This window comes from Glossina fuscipes, unplaced genomic scaffold (genome assembly GCF_014805625.2).
Source record: "Glossina fuscipes isolate IAEA_lab_2018 unplaced genomic scaffold, Yale_Gfus_2 86, whole genome shotgun sequence".
In the NCBI taxonomy this organism is placed as follows: domain Eukaryota; kingdom Metazoa; phylum Arthropoda; class Insecta; order Diptera; family Glossinidae; genus Glossina; species Glossina fuscipes.
Genome location: NW_023998440.1, coordinates 699493 through 713867, shown reverse-complemented (window position 1 = coordinate 713867; position 14375 = coordinate 699493).

The window sequence follows — 14375 nt, the reverse complement described above, 5'->3', positions numbered from 1 at the left end:
ATATTAAATTCTTCAAAATGGATTGCAACGGTTATGAATAAGCGAAAAATAATAATAGTGGTCTGCAGTTAAATGATGATACGTATGTTTATGTAAACATTGGCAAACAAATGCATGCAAATACTTGAAAAATGAGATCCCACAGTTAATTATGACTTCCTGTCAAAATAGAAACATCAATTATGTCGCACGTATTTAATTGCAAAACAAAAATTCCTTTTGCATACACTTGAAATGCATGCAAATGCAAAAAGTTATTCATAGGCATACGTACATGTAATGCATGTAACATTGAAATGCTTGGACTCAAGGCGAGTGCAGCGAGCGTATGTATTTGCACTTATGTGTGTGTGTGTGTGTTTATTTATATGAAAATCTTTAAATGTAGAATTGTATGTGCTTGTAAAAGCGTAACAGACAGATCGATATTTTATGCCATTGAAAATGTTTAGGTCCATTCATGCATGCGTATATATATATATATATATATATGTATATATGTAGATATATATACATATGTGAATAAGTGAGTTCATATATGCATGTATATGAATTTATTTATGTATACATAAATATATATATATATATATATATAAGTTTAGATATAAGTTTAGATATACACAAAGATGTGTGTCACAGCATATCACGGCATATATATATATATATATGCGTATATGGTTTTGAATGTGTTGCACGAGTATAAGTGAATGTTCAAACCTTCTTTGTACAATGATTTGCACTATTTTAAGCACATAAATGATAAACTCATAAATTATGGCAGCCAAAGCACATTGAATGTCATTTGCACAAACACTTTTAGTGTAACTATCTGTTAGTGCATGCACGTGTGTGTGTGTTTCATATTCACATGTGCTTGTCTGCACACGCTTAATATGGAGATGAAATGAAGTAAATGCTACATATATATGTACAAGCACACCATACATGTGCAAACACACACACACACACACGCTACATACTATACACACACTATACACATGAATTCGATAGTAGAAAATGTGCTGAGCTCAGAATTTTTATTATGCTAAAAACGGGTATCATAACACATAAACACAGGCACTCGCTGTCGAAGCAACTTTACCAACCGCGCCTAAACGTTCCGGCAAGATAGTGCCTGCTTAATGCAAAAAAAAAAAGAGAAAAAAAACATAAGTAAGGAAAAATCAAATTATAAACACTATGCCTGTGTTTTGCTCGGTTGGTTGTGTGGCTGCCTGACGTTGGTTTGGCTTGGGTGAAATGCTGGTGATGATGAAACTATTGGCTGGTTGTCGCTGCTGCTGCTGCTGCTGCCGCCACTTTTGCTGATCTTATAAACGACCACACGGTATCGATACAACAATGGTTTAAATAAATGTATAAACACAATCACAAGCATATATTTCCTGATATTGTAACAATTCGTATAAAAACTGATTTCAAAAATAATAATAATAATAACAGAAATAACAACAAGAGCAAAAGAAGAGCAATAAAAATGGAGCTGGCGTGATAATGAAGCCCATTTTAAAGTCACTACCATTCAATACGATTTGATTTACAATCCCATTTCGATTATAATCGATGATGATGTGTGTGTGTGCAGGCTTTAAACCAAGTGTACCCAGGCGTACATTATACAAGAGCACCATAACAGCAAAAAAAAAAACACAAAAAGTTAAATTCAACAAGCGCATTGTGATTTACCCACTATGCACACATAAAACAAAAAATTCAGATGATTTTCGGGCGGCGGCGGCTGCTGCCGCTGCCTCGCAAACTCACAATTTTGATACTATTTTTTCTCACTCTCCCTCACTAATTTGAAGGCAAATCAGTTTTATTGACTGCGGTAGTATGTAGACGTGCGCTTGTTTGAATGTGTGTGCGTATGTGTGCCTGTGAAACGGCAGTGACGGCAGCAGTTGCTGCTTAAGCGACTGGCAGCGCATTTATGGTGTTGAAATCCATATATGTACGCGGGGGTCAATAAATGAGAGTGAAAAACAGTATTGAACAGAAAAAAATATGAGAAAAAACCGGTACAAATTCAGAGGACCTCTAGCGGTTTTCAGTGGAAATCATAGGATAAATGCAAAACGCAAAGGAAATCCACACAACAACGGACACTCACAGTTATAAATAACGCAAGGCTACTCACAATTGGTAGATAAATCGTTTTACCTGGCAATTGAACTCCGCCAGTCTGCCCAACTGTTGGTTTATAAAACCCGCTTCATTGCTGTCATTTTTTCTTACGGCCTTTAAAATTTGGCCACAACCAAATATTCATGGTTTTTATGTTATGATCGTTCCTTTCATACGTACACGCGCTTATATACGTATGCATTGTATTTATGTATATATGCTTTATGAGACGGCAATGCTTACTTTTTGCCCGCATAGAATCATGCACAAAATACAGAATCCTCGTTGGCTCTTAAATGTTTAAAATACTTGCATATATCATACAAATCCGAGCATTTGGGGGCCATTCATTCTACCCTTTTAACGTTTCTTCGATAGTAATTCCGCCGGTAAACTTGTTTTCGTAGCAGTGAACTCTTCAGTCAGATTTCATCAATGATAAGCTTAACTAATATTAGAAACCCTTAGAAGAGAAAACAAACATCATTCCGAAGTAATTGTCTACCCGCTAGGTAGACCTTTAAAGAGAGTTTCGCTATAATCATGCGTTAGTCAAATCAAACACAAAAATGAAAGTTTTGGTTATCTAAAGCCCATCAGCCATTGAGAAGGACCTGATTAAAGTTTACAATACGTAAGCGAAATGGATTATCTAAGATCGTAGGTGCTTGCATGTATTTTGACCAGCGACATATATTCAAGTAATGCGAAGTATCATCAGTACTGCGATATACACAACGTTTAAATTCAATGATTTTGACATTCCTCTACTATGATCGAGTTATTCGGTATGTGCAAATGGTAATCATGGCAGGCTCAAAATTGCATTTTCGACATTCATTCATTTTGATTACCCCTTGTTCAGCTCGACGCAGCATGGATTGGCCTCACTAGCACGGAGCAATGTGAAAAGTGTCTAACCAATCTCGTTCTTTCGACACGGCATCGCCACTTTGCCAAAACAGTACGAACAGTGGTAGAGAATGACGGAAATGTTTTGGTTAATATGGACTGCACCAGTTTTTCGCAATAAATGCCTTTTTCAGGTGATGATCAGAATACACGCCAGTCCCTATCAAACTAAGTATAGTAAACAACATGTGATCACAAAGTTTTTCGTATATCTTTACGGGACTAAAACTGGCGATATCCAATATTCACTTAAGTATGTTTGCTCCGATCCGTGTAAGTACTTTTACCCCTTGGGTATCATATGAACTTAGACTAGTCTGAAAGCCAGTTTTGAGCTGCAAGAGCGAGACCGTGTCGTCCGTAGTGGTCTTTTTGCATAAAGTCACCTCGATCTGTAGTGATTTCCTTGGCCTTGTTGGATTGAAATTGAACGTTTGTTGTATTTCGTTCCTCAAGCCGGTATCAGAAAGGAGAGCATCAGGTGCTTGGACAATGGCGTTGGCTTGTTGCTTTAACGAACTTTAATCTTTTGTTGATTTGGTGCCAGAATGGCCGGCTTTGTATAATATACCTCAAGTATATCTGTGATCCTCAGTTGGGAGGTACTCCATTATTATTATGAAGTCAATGGTAGGGATGTTTATAACAGCATCGACCTTCTGCATCAATTCTAAATACACGAACATTGAATGCGAATAGTAGCTGTAACAATATTGCGGGGCATTAAATGCTGCGAGTATTCTGAAAGCTGAAGCGATAAGTACTCTAATGCAACAAATCGACATCTCCGTTTATTAAGGAGGAAATTACTACCAATTTCTTTTTTTTTTTTTTTGCTTTTTTTGTTTTGGAAACACCACTGGCAACGCTTAAAGCGTTCTTGTCGGGCGTTTTAGATTTAAGTCACATCTGATATGTTAAAATTCGCTTACTGTGATAGCGGAAGGCGTACTTTTGTCATTTTCTTTAGAATGCAAGGGAAGCTAATGGAAAAATAGTATTCGACGTTTTTATGCATATGTTTAAACTATAAGAAGATTATAATTATATTATAAATTTAACGGCCTCTGCGGCTTACAGTGCAGCTGCAGAGTTAAAAAAGTGAGGAATTAAAAAAAATCACCTTGTCCGCAGGTCTTCAGTTAGGGAAACCCGTAGGATTTCCTCTAGAAAATATTATAAAATAAAAGTACCATAAAAAATTCAAATGAGAAAAAGGTGAAAAGCGTTGAAGACGTTTTAAGAACCGCCTTAAAAAATGTTGTTTCGCTGGGCCGCGTTTAAGGGGTGGAAATAAAGACATATTTTTCTAGTAGATGACACAATAAATTCGTTATTAATTTTTGCAATTAATGTGCACTGCAAGGACCATGAAGATGCCATTCTGTGTGCAAATGGCTTTTTGTCATTATATTGTTCTTTGGGGTTGCTCCCAACCTTCTACATAGTCACTGTGGTCTCGATGATGCCACACTGACGCGTGTGTTTGAAAATGGTTCCTAAAGACGTCCGTTAATCTATTGGAGAAGTTTGAAACCAGCAAAGGTAAGACATTAAATTGGAATTCCACGGAGATGAACAGTTTCTTTCGGGGGATTTGACAAAACATCCGCAATTCCGAATAATAATTCTTTCTATGGTTATTGGTTATATTTTATGACATATGTTGTAGAAGGTTCAAAAGATATCTTAACTAAGCCGTTAAAAAGGAAAATTTACAGTATGGTATCTTCCATCTAGCTCCCTTTCTTTCCCAAGCTGTACTCGAAAGATGTAGATCATTGTGCAAGGCAAAGACCCTTTCAGCCAGTTGAAGTATGCGAATGAAAATTCGCTGAAGCGAATAAAGGGCAAACGCAAGACAATTCAATGAAAATGTGTTAAGATTTTGGTTAATTCTTAGCGTAGTTAACTTCAATCTAACTAGGTGTACTTTCAAGACGAATAGTTAACGGAATTATTGTACACTACGCAGGTATATCAACCTTGTGCGGACATAAACAATACCCAGAAAGACTTGAGATAGACATACGTTTTATCGTATTGATCGAATTGGAATAACTTTCTGAATCGATCTAAGTTTGTCTGTCCGTCGTCTCGTTTTGCACAAGTCGCAGTTGTTGAGATTTTTTGTTGAGGTTTGGTATACTGGCATATTTTGGCTTAAAGATGAATGATGGTGGCTGTTGTTCGGATCGGACCAAATTTCCGACCACCTTCCACCTAATATGTTAGGTTAAAAAATCGGTGTAGGGTATTTAAAGATGGATTCTCCTCCACTATATCGTTATTACTTGTTCTTTTTTCGCATTTCGAGCTACTTTCTAAACAGCGAGTATAAAATTTTAAACTTCTAACGTTTGTTAGGAAATCTTCGGATTTCGGTTATCCGATATCGGCTTGAACGAAATTTAAAAGAAATTTGATTTTCTATTAATAGAATAGTATAGTGGGACTCATGCGATGTTTAGAAATTGTATCACCATCTTCCCTGGATTGTCTTTAGCGATCAACAAACTTTTGCAAACGAATTGAAATTATAAATAAGGCTTTCCTGAGAGATTGTTACAAAAACAACTTGCCAAGCCTGGCAAGCACACACGTATGTAATCACTTGTTCTTAAATGTAAATGAATAGTGTCTTAGAAAAAGTTTCTTGTTTAGCATCTTTCTACATTAAAAGAAAAATTTTTCTTTACAAGCATAGCAGATCAGCAGCCATATGCGAGCATACGAGAAGGCATGCATGAATATAATATTCATATGCCATCATGTGGCGCAATTTTCTGCAATACAAAAGTGACAATTTGATTTATCACCACACTTTGGCTTTATTGCGGCACTTTAGTAAAGTAACGGCAGCCTTTGGGGCACTAATACGCGCTCAGATCCAGGCTCTATGTTTGCTTTCGCGTTGTTGCTTGTTTAAATTCTGGCAAAGAGCGGCTGCATTTGCTGTTGCTGACGCTCTTAGCGTATTTTGGCTTTGGCTGTTATGAAGTTGTTGCTGCTGCTGCTGCTCCTTTACCATACTTGTGCTTTAACATGCCTTAGAAGATTTTTGCATTGGCACAATCACACTTTCATTCAAATCAAAGAAAAGGAAATCAATGCAAACTGCCATTGGCTTCAGTTAAACTTAAAAAGATTTGAAAACGAAATTCCGGCAGAGCAATAAAGCAGAGAACTTTTGTTAAGAGAAGTTTTGTTAATCCCTCATTGTCGTTATTGTTGTTGTTGTCGTTGTTATTGTCGTTAAACGATGAACGGATGCTGGCAAAAGACTGTCGCGTCGTTATATTATTATGTCGGATTGGCTAATAATTTTTCTGTTTGTGGCAGACCAAAAGAGGAGATATGTAATTTCCTGACACGTAAACACACACATAAGGGCTTAACATTTAAAACCATAAACGTATAATTTAGCTGAGAATTTAAAAATGCTTATTAAAAAAGAAGCCTTTATGCATATCCTTGTCGCAATCGATCTTTTTTCTATCCTTACTCTGTCAGGTTATATAGGTATAGTTAACTGCCTTTATGACTTTATGACCACATCCATCCATCTCACCATAATCCATTCAGATAGAATCTTTTCTTGTCCTATTGGTTATGTCCCTTTAAAAAAAAAATTTAATTTTTACTTTTTATTTTCTACTTTTGGCTTTTGCGATTATATCAGTCACTAACGTATATTACAGCCATCACTCATGCAACGCACACATGAATTCGTACGATGATGATTCACTTTCTGATACAGCTGCCAAAAAAAGAAAAAGAGGGAAAAAATATTATATGTTTATAAGGAACACACCTGAGCAAAATGAATGTGCAGTAAACAAATATCGCGGAAAACTGGTTCACAAATATGTCCTACTGTGTATTGAGCATTCTTGGCTTGGTTTTTAATGCGCGTTTGCATGTCTTACTCATATAAAAGTAAAATTCTAGCTTCGTATCTCTAGGTTTTGCATTTATTTATGGATGCGATTGCTTGTTGTGATCGGTGTGCTTTTTGTTGCTTTGTGTGCTGAACGTGATGTACACTTAGCGATAAAAGGATTCTTTTTCTCTACTTTTTTAAAGAAAAAATTTTTTTCTTACAATTTGTCTGAATTCTATTTTATATTGAGTGCGAGAGAAGGATGATGACTTCAGATTAAAGGAATTCCTCGTTGTAGAAAGCAACTTTGTTACAGGGAAGCACTTCGAGCTGATTCATACATACTTTTATATGTAGTAAAGGTAGAGCACTTCCTGCTTATTGATTTTTTTTTTTTGCTTGAAAATATTTATTGAATACTACAACAACTATAACAATAATCACTTAGAAGTTCACCATCGCTACATACTACGTATTTCAACCAAATACCCTTCGTATCCACAATGTACGGGTCATAAATATGCATACGTTCACATATGAATGCGAACACACATCCACTCATGCGCGAGCATATATATCTGTACATATAAGTCTTCAGGGTAGGCAATCCCTGTCGTATAGCGGTGTTCACGAAGGACTGTAGGAATACATTTTAGCTATGAGCGAACAAAGCAATAACCGATCGTAAAATGTGCGTTTACTGCAGGCATATTTGACGATGTTGGCATGCGAGGATACACGATAGGATAGCTTGGTTCTCCTCCTGTAAACTACAGCACAGAACTTCACAATTGCTACAAGCGATTGGGGTAGGGGATCTTTCTCAATCACTTCTGTCAAAAAGCGACTTGCTGTGCTTACTTTTCACTTACTTGTCACTCGATAGTGGACTTCCTATGATGATATTCTCCTTTATTTTCAATAAGTTTATTTTCACAAACACTCTGCGGCGATCTTCCTCAAATCGGCAAGAATAAATCAAACAAATAATAGCGACTTTCAAACTGATTTTGGTTTTATTCATTCTACCATTCTAACACTTCTTTGACAGTAGTTCCCCCGTTAAACTTATTTCCCTAACAGTGAACTCTCCAGTCAAATTAACTAACATCTGAAACCCGTAGGCAATATTAGAAACCAATACAAAAGTGTTCCCTTTTTTCGAATGTGTTTTACGTTAAAAAAGAAAACAAGCATTACTCCGTAGTAAATGTCTACCCGTTAGGTAGATCTTCAAAAAGAGTTTCGTTATCACAGAGCGTTACTCAAATCAAACACAAAAATGAAAGTTTTAGTTATCTAAAGTCCAATAGCCATAGACAGGCACCTGATTCAAGTTTCCAATATGTAAGCGACATCTATTCAAATAATGCCAAGTTTACATGTACACAACGGTTATATTCGGTGATAATATAGCCGTATCCATTTAGCATTACTGAGTTATTCAGTCAATCAATCGCTAATCGGGTCACTTAAAATTACATCCACGCCATCGATTACTTTTGTTGTTTGATTTGAAGAAATCTTCTGCCGAAACCAATGAAACGCTTTTGGAAGCTTACGGCGACGCTGTTCTACCATATCCCAGTTGCCGATTTTCGTTTCAACGGCTTAAAAGTGGTGATTTTGATGTCAATGAACTTTATGGACGAAAACCCACCTCAAACTATCAAAGAACTTTCAAGGAGGTCAGTAGTTGGTGAATCCACCGTCCCTAGATCTTTACATATGATGGGTTAGATCCAAAAGGAGGGAAAATGACTATCATACGAATTGATTGAAAATGCCGTTTCGAACCATTTCAACATCGAGATTTCATTGCTTGCCGGACGTATCATGACTGGCGATGCAATGGGAATCTACTACGGCAATCTCAAGTTAAAAACTCATGGATTAGTCTAGAAGAGCCATCCACAAAAACACCGAGACGGAATATTCAAAGCTATAAAGCATTGATGCGCATATTCTCGTATCAGATAGGTGTAGTGTAACACAAGCTGCTAAAGCCGAGTGAAGTTTTTACTGCAGATGTCTGCCGACGTCAATACAATTTATTATTGCAAAGAAGACCAGCAACGGCGGCTAAAAGACGCAAAGTCATGCTCTGGCATGATCACGCTCGGCCATACGTTGCAAGAGTTGTCGAGCATACGCTGTTCTAGCTCGAATGGGAAGTTCTCCCGAATCCAGCCTACTCATCAGACATCGAGCCTTCTGATTACCACTTGTTCGGATCGAAGCAGCGTGGTTTCTCTTGCACGCGCTTTCGAAATACTGAAGAAGTGCGAAAATGGGTCCTTGATTAGATCGCTGCCTAGCCAGTATGCTTCTTTCGACACGCTAGGAAGATGGGAAAAAGTTGTAGCACATATGGAAAATATTTTTTATAATATACATTGCCACAGCTTTTTCTTTTTCATGTGAACAAGTGATCAAAGTACATGCGAGCATTTAATAAGACAAGCATTGGAAGCAAAAAGGAAATGCGAATTGTAAAATTCATTTATTTCGCAACTGCCGTAATTGGAATTCATATTAATTTTTTGAAGCGAAAAATATAAAAAAATTGTTTGTAAGAAAATTCTATTTTAATTAATGTTGTCATTATTTTTTTTTTTTTTTTTTATCAACAACAATCTTTCTCTTACTTTGGATCACGCAGGAATTATCGAATGGTTAACGTACCTTTTTAACTTAACTCAAATTGAACTAGCAACTGCAGTTTGATCCATCGCTCCACATTACCACATGAGCGGAATTGCTTTCTCGAAAGATTTTACTGCTGCCAATCTATGAAAAAATGTCTCGTGACGTCAATCCTTTGGCCACAATATCACAGCACCACTCCATGCATGTTCTATCATATTCAAAAAAAAAAATTTTTCATTTTCTTTTAATACGGATCACAAGGCAACTTGTTTTACGATAGGAAGAATGTCAAAGAAAAATCACAAATTAAAAATTCTGCAATCACATCGAGACCATGTACCATTTGGTGTGTTGTGATTGCAGGTTGTCCAGTTTTGTTATTGAAATCTCATTAAATTCTCTGAAATTGATAACAAACATACGCAAACGAAGGAAGAGAGAGTGCTGTTATCTTATTTTGACACACTAATTTAAGTTAGCACCTTCAAATAAGAACGAGGACAGGATGGAAATAAGCCTTCAAAACGATGTTAAAAAAGCAAAAGACAAAAAACATAAATAAATAAATAAATAAATAAAAGAAAGAGAAGAACGAAGAATAGCGGCCGCCACCGCGAACAATAAAAGAAATGAACAAAAACAACCGCTATATACGCTTTTGCCTGTACAAGCGAGAAATGCAATTTACATCAATGCCAACAAACAAACGAAAGATGAGCTGAAATGTATGAAAAAGAAGTGCATGGACGGGCAAATGGACGAATGGACGGACATGCAGTTGTATGCGTATGAAAAAGACGTACTTTTATATGGGCTGTTGATGGAAATGCACGTGCTTATCTTTGAATAAATGGCGAACAATTTAGGCTGTATATGCCACTTGTATTACTAAATAAAGTAGAACTGGTTGCTGCTTTAGTTGGCACCGAGGAGAATACTATGAAAGACGCACGCACGCATACGTTATAAAAACAACCTGTGTATCTTTTAATGCAAAAAAAAAGCAACCAAAAAACAAAAAAAAAAAATAAAACGAAACGTGTGATAAGAAAAACTTCGGACACAACACATCACCTGAATTCAGTGAAGCAACAAGCCGTCCAGACAGAAGAAGAAAAACACAACTGCGTTGAAAATTATATACAACATGAAAAATTATTATTGTTATCTTTGGAAGCAACATAAGCAAAATAAAACAAAAAAAAAAAAAAAAAGCAAAGACAAGCGGAATGTTACCAGGAAGCAAGGTACTATGCAGCAGCAGACTGCGTAAAGGCAAATGTGAAAAGAATCAAAATGAAATCAAAAATACTTATAAATAAATTTCATATCTTAAGAGATGCTGACATAAAAATTGGCCAAAATAAAAAAAGAAGGAAAAAAAAACAATTTTTAAAAACGTACGAATATTATTAAACTTTTATGATTATTTTACTAAATGAAATATAACAACAATAATAACAACAACCACGACAATAACTGAATACTAAGTCGAGAAATTCTTATAATAGAGTTTCAAGCCATCCAAGTAAGACTGCAGTTAAAGTGAGTTAAAGTAAACTGGTTGGTCGCTCAACTCCTTTGAGGGTATTGTATGCCCGTACTTGATAAGCTTAAATAACACCATCTTCATCACAGCAATATCAACCGCAGCAGCAACAGCAACTCCAACAAAAAATATATATAGCCAAACAAATGAATTTCGTTTCCTTATAAAAAAAAAAAAAAAAAAATTACTTTAATCAAAATATAAATTTTTGTAAATATGCAAGCGTACATATAAGTATAAAAGCGCAGAACGTTTAAATGTGTGATTGTTCGCAGCCAACTAATGAGTAAGAAAATGTTGTATGCCAGCGTTAACGTTTGACTCTTGGCCCACACCTTTCTCAGTTGTCTTTCTTTTGATTTTTCTTGATTTTATTTTAAAATTTTACTCACATATGTTGCATTGCATATCTATATGTGTATGTATATATATATATATTAATATATATGTGAGCAACGCCGATGCCGCTTATGTTGTAAGTAATATTTTTGATGTGGGTTTGTGTCATAACTTTAACGCCTCACCACACCACACACCACGTCACAAAAACGTCAACGCAAATCTTAAAAGGCCGACATAAAAAAGGACTTCTTCCTCTTCTTCTTGGCTTTCTCGCGCGCTAATACCACGCGAGCGCCGTAAACATTCGTTGCATTAGCTTGAACTTCGGCCACGACACACAGATACAACTTTTCAGCTTTGTGTGAGACAATTTAGTCACTAAACGACAGACACAATGCTCTACTTTGCGGTAAACTAAAAAATGAAAGAACGAAAAGAGACAACAAAAATTATGTTTTGTAATATTTTTCTTAGTCTTTTTTCTTTTAAATATATCCATAAATTTGAAAAGAAATTCCTCGGACCACACATTGCAAAGAACGTTTTTTACAAGTTTATTAAGTCCACATATTCATCCATTTTATTTTTATGTTTTTACTTTTTCCTTTTCTAATGAATGCGGCAAAGAGAAAAAACGAGACAATTTGCTTCCGCCACCTAATAAATTTCAGACGTAGAACATCAAACATTATGTCGCCGATCTTTCCAGCATTAATGCATTATTCAATCGCTTTATAGCCTTATATGCATTCGCATGCCTTGGCTTCGTAGTGCGTAAATGCACCGTAAATCAATTTTAAATCAATTTATCAAAACATATTTTACAGACATTATACGACACTCGAACATGCAAGCGCAAACATATGCAAGTTACGAACGGTGAACATTGTATGCTTACATATATACTGGAAATTGCGGTTTAAAATTATTTCATTTGAGCTCAAGAGAGGAAATTTTTTTCTTTAAACAAAATAAAAAACTTGCGCAAGAAAATTTCGTTTACTTTCGTCTATGCAAGATTTCATCAAAACAAAGCAAAAGTTTTTCTTAGTCTCATAAAATATTCTATTTACTTTCTTTCCTTAGTTAGATTATTAATTACTTTTGATGTTATTGTGGACAAAATGTTAGTGTTAAACATACACTTTGTGAAGGCCCTTCCAAAACCTTTCTAACATTCAAAGATTCGTTTCCCAAGCGCGTAAGTCTGCGGACATCTTGAAATTATCTAGAGATTATCTAACTTTATTAAAGCGACTAAACTAAACAGTAAGCCTAAATTTTAAGAAAGAAAAAAGAAGATGAACCGATTGTCTAGGTTGATAATGTCATTGACTGACATTAGAGTGCTAGCACTCTTCTCTAGCACTCCTTCAGGAGGATGCCTCAAACATATAGCAGACTTAGTTTACTTCCCAAAATTTTTGATTATTTTCAGTTTCTCTTATGAAAAATTGGAAATTAGACTTGCTCTCCCCCTACATAAATAAAGGTCTAAAAAATGGACCGATATGCTCTCATTTCAAAATCGGTAAATTTTCATGCGCAATTGCGGCTATGCTACATTAAACTTTTTTCCAAAGGCTTATTATTCGTGAGAAGTCTTATCGGGAATAGAAGACCTACGTTGTTCAAATTTGGTCGACTTAATTTTTATGTCGAATTACTATGATGAACAAATTTTCATCATAAAACATTAACAATTAGGCTTTATAAGCATTTACATTTGATTAAAAATCTTTATACGCGATGGTATCCAAAAAATAGATCTACGTGGCCTAAATTCAATAAAGATGATATCTTTGAAATTTTACTATTGTGAGCGAATTTTCACCATGAAATGAATATTGAAAATTCGATTTTTTTATTATATATATTATATCTAAACATTTGTAGGGTTAGTTATATGAGAGGGATTTCAAAAATTTGCTTCTGCCGAGTCAAATTTCTCATACCAACTTAGAATGTCCCAATACTATTACTTAGCGACGTTTGTCAAGAAATTTTAAAAATTCTTCGTTTGTCGTTTAGGAGGACATACGGACGGGCGACTGAACGTACAGGCTAGCTTAGAATCGCTTTCTGAATCGATCGATACAATAAACGGCGGGTCAATTCCAAGCCCTTCCGCGTTTTACATATGTCCGCACCATGTACTAAAAGAAAACGATAACCCTTAGCAAACCGCTTTTCACTTCGCTTAATAGAACATCAGCTTAAACGTCAAGTTCTGTCAATTAAGGCTTATAAGTTTCAAGTACAGTTCAAAAAGCCACAAGCCATCATGTGCAGTGGAATGTGTGTGTACTTCAGTGCCCTAGGGTGAGTAAAGGATCGCAGAGTGTCAACCGACGTTAACGAAAACAAAACTCAATTGTCGTGGGTTCAAATCTCAAGTGCGGGAGAGTTTTTTCTAAAGCCAAACGTCTTAGCTGCTAGTGCATTAGGACATTAGTCTTAGAATTTATTTTTTCGGTCGTGGGCAAATCATTTATACCCGTCACCGTCATCGTGAAAAAAAAGGAAAAAAACCACGATTTCACGGACATGTTTAGATGCATTCCAATTTATATACTTTATGGGGTATTTGGTGCTTACTTCTGGCTTTGTGAAGGTCCTACAAAAAAAATGAAATGATTTTTCCCATTTTTTTACAAACACTACAGCACCCTCCATGGAATATACATGAGTAATGAACAAAAATACAATTTTTTATTACTCTTGGAAAACCGAAATGTTCTCGTTTTACGTGGCTCTGTAAGCGTGTCCTTCGACCGATTTAAACCAATACCAATCCCAAATTTGGAGCCGATAGCTCCATGTCTGCGGGACATGCTTATGTCGATCCAGAATATGGTGTCGATTAAGAATATGTACACGTTGTGGAGTCTC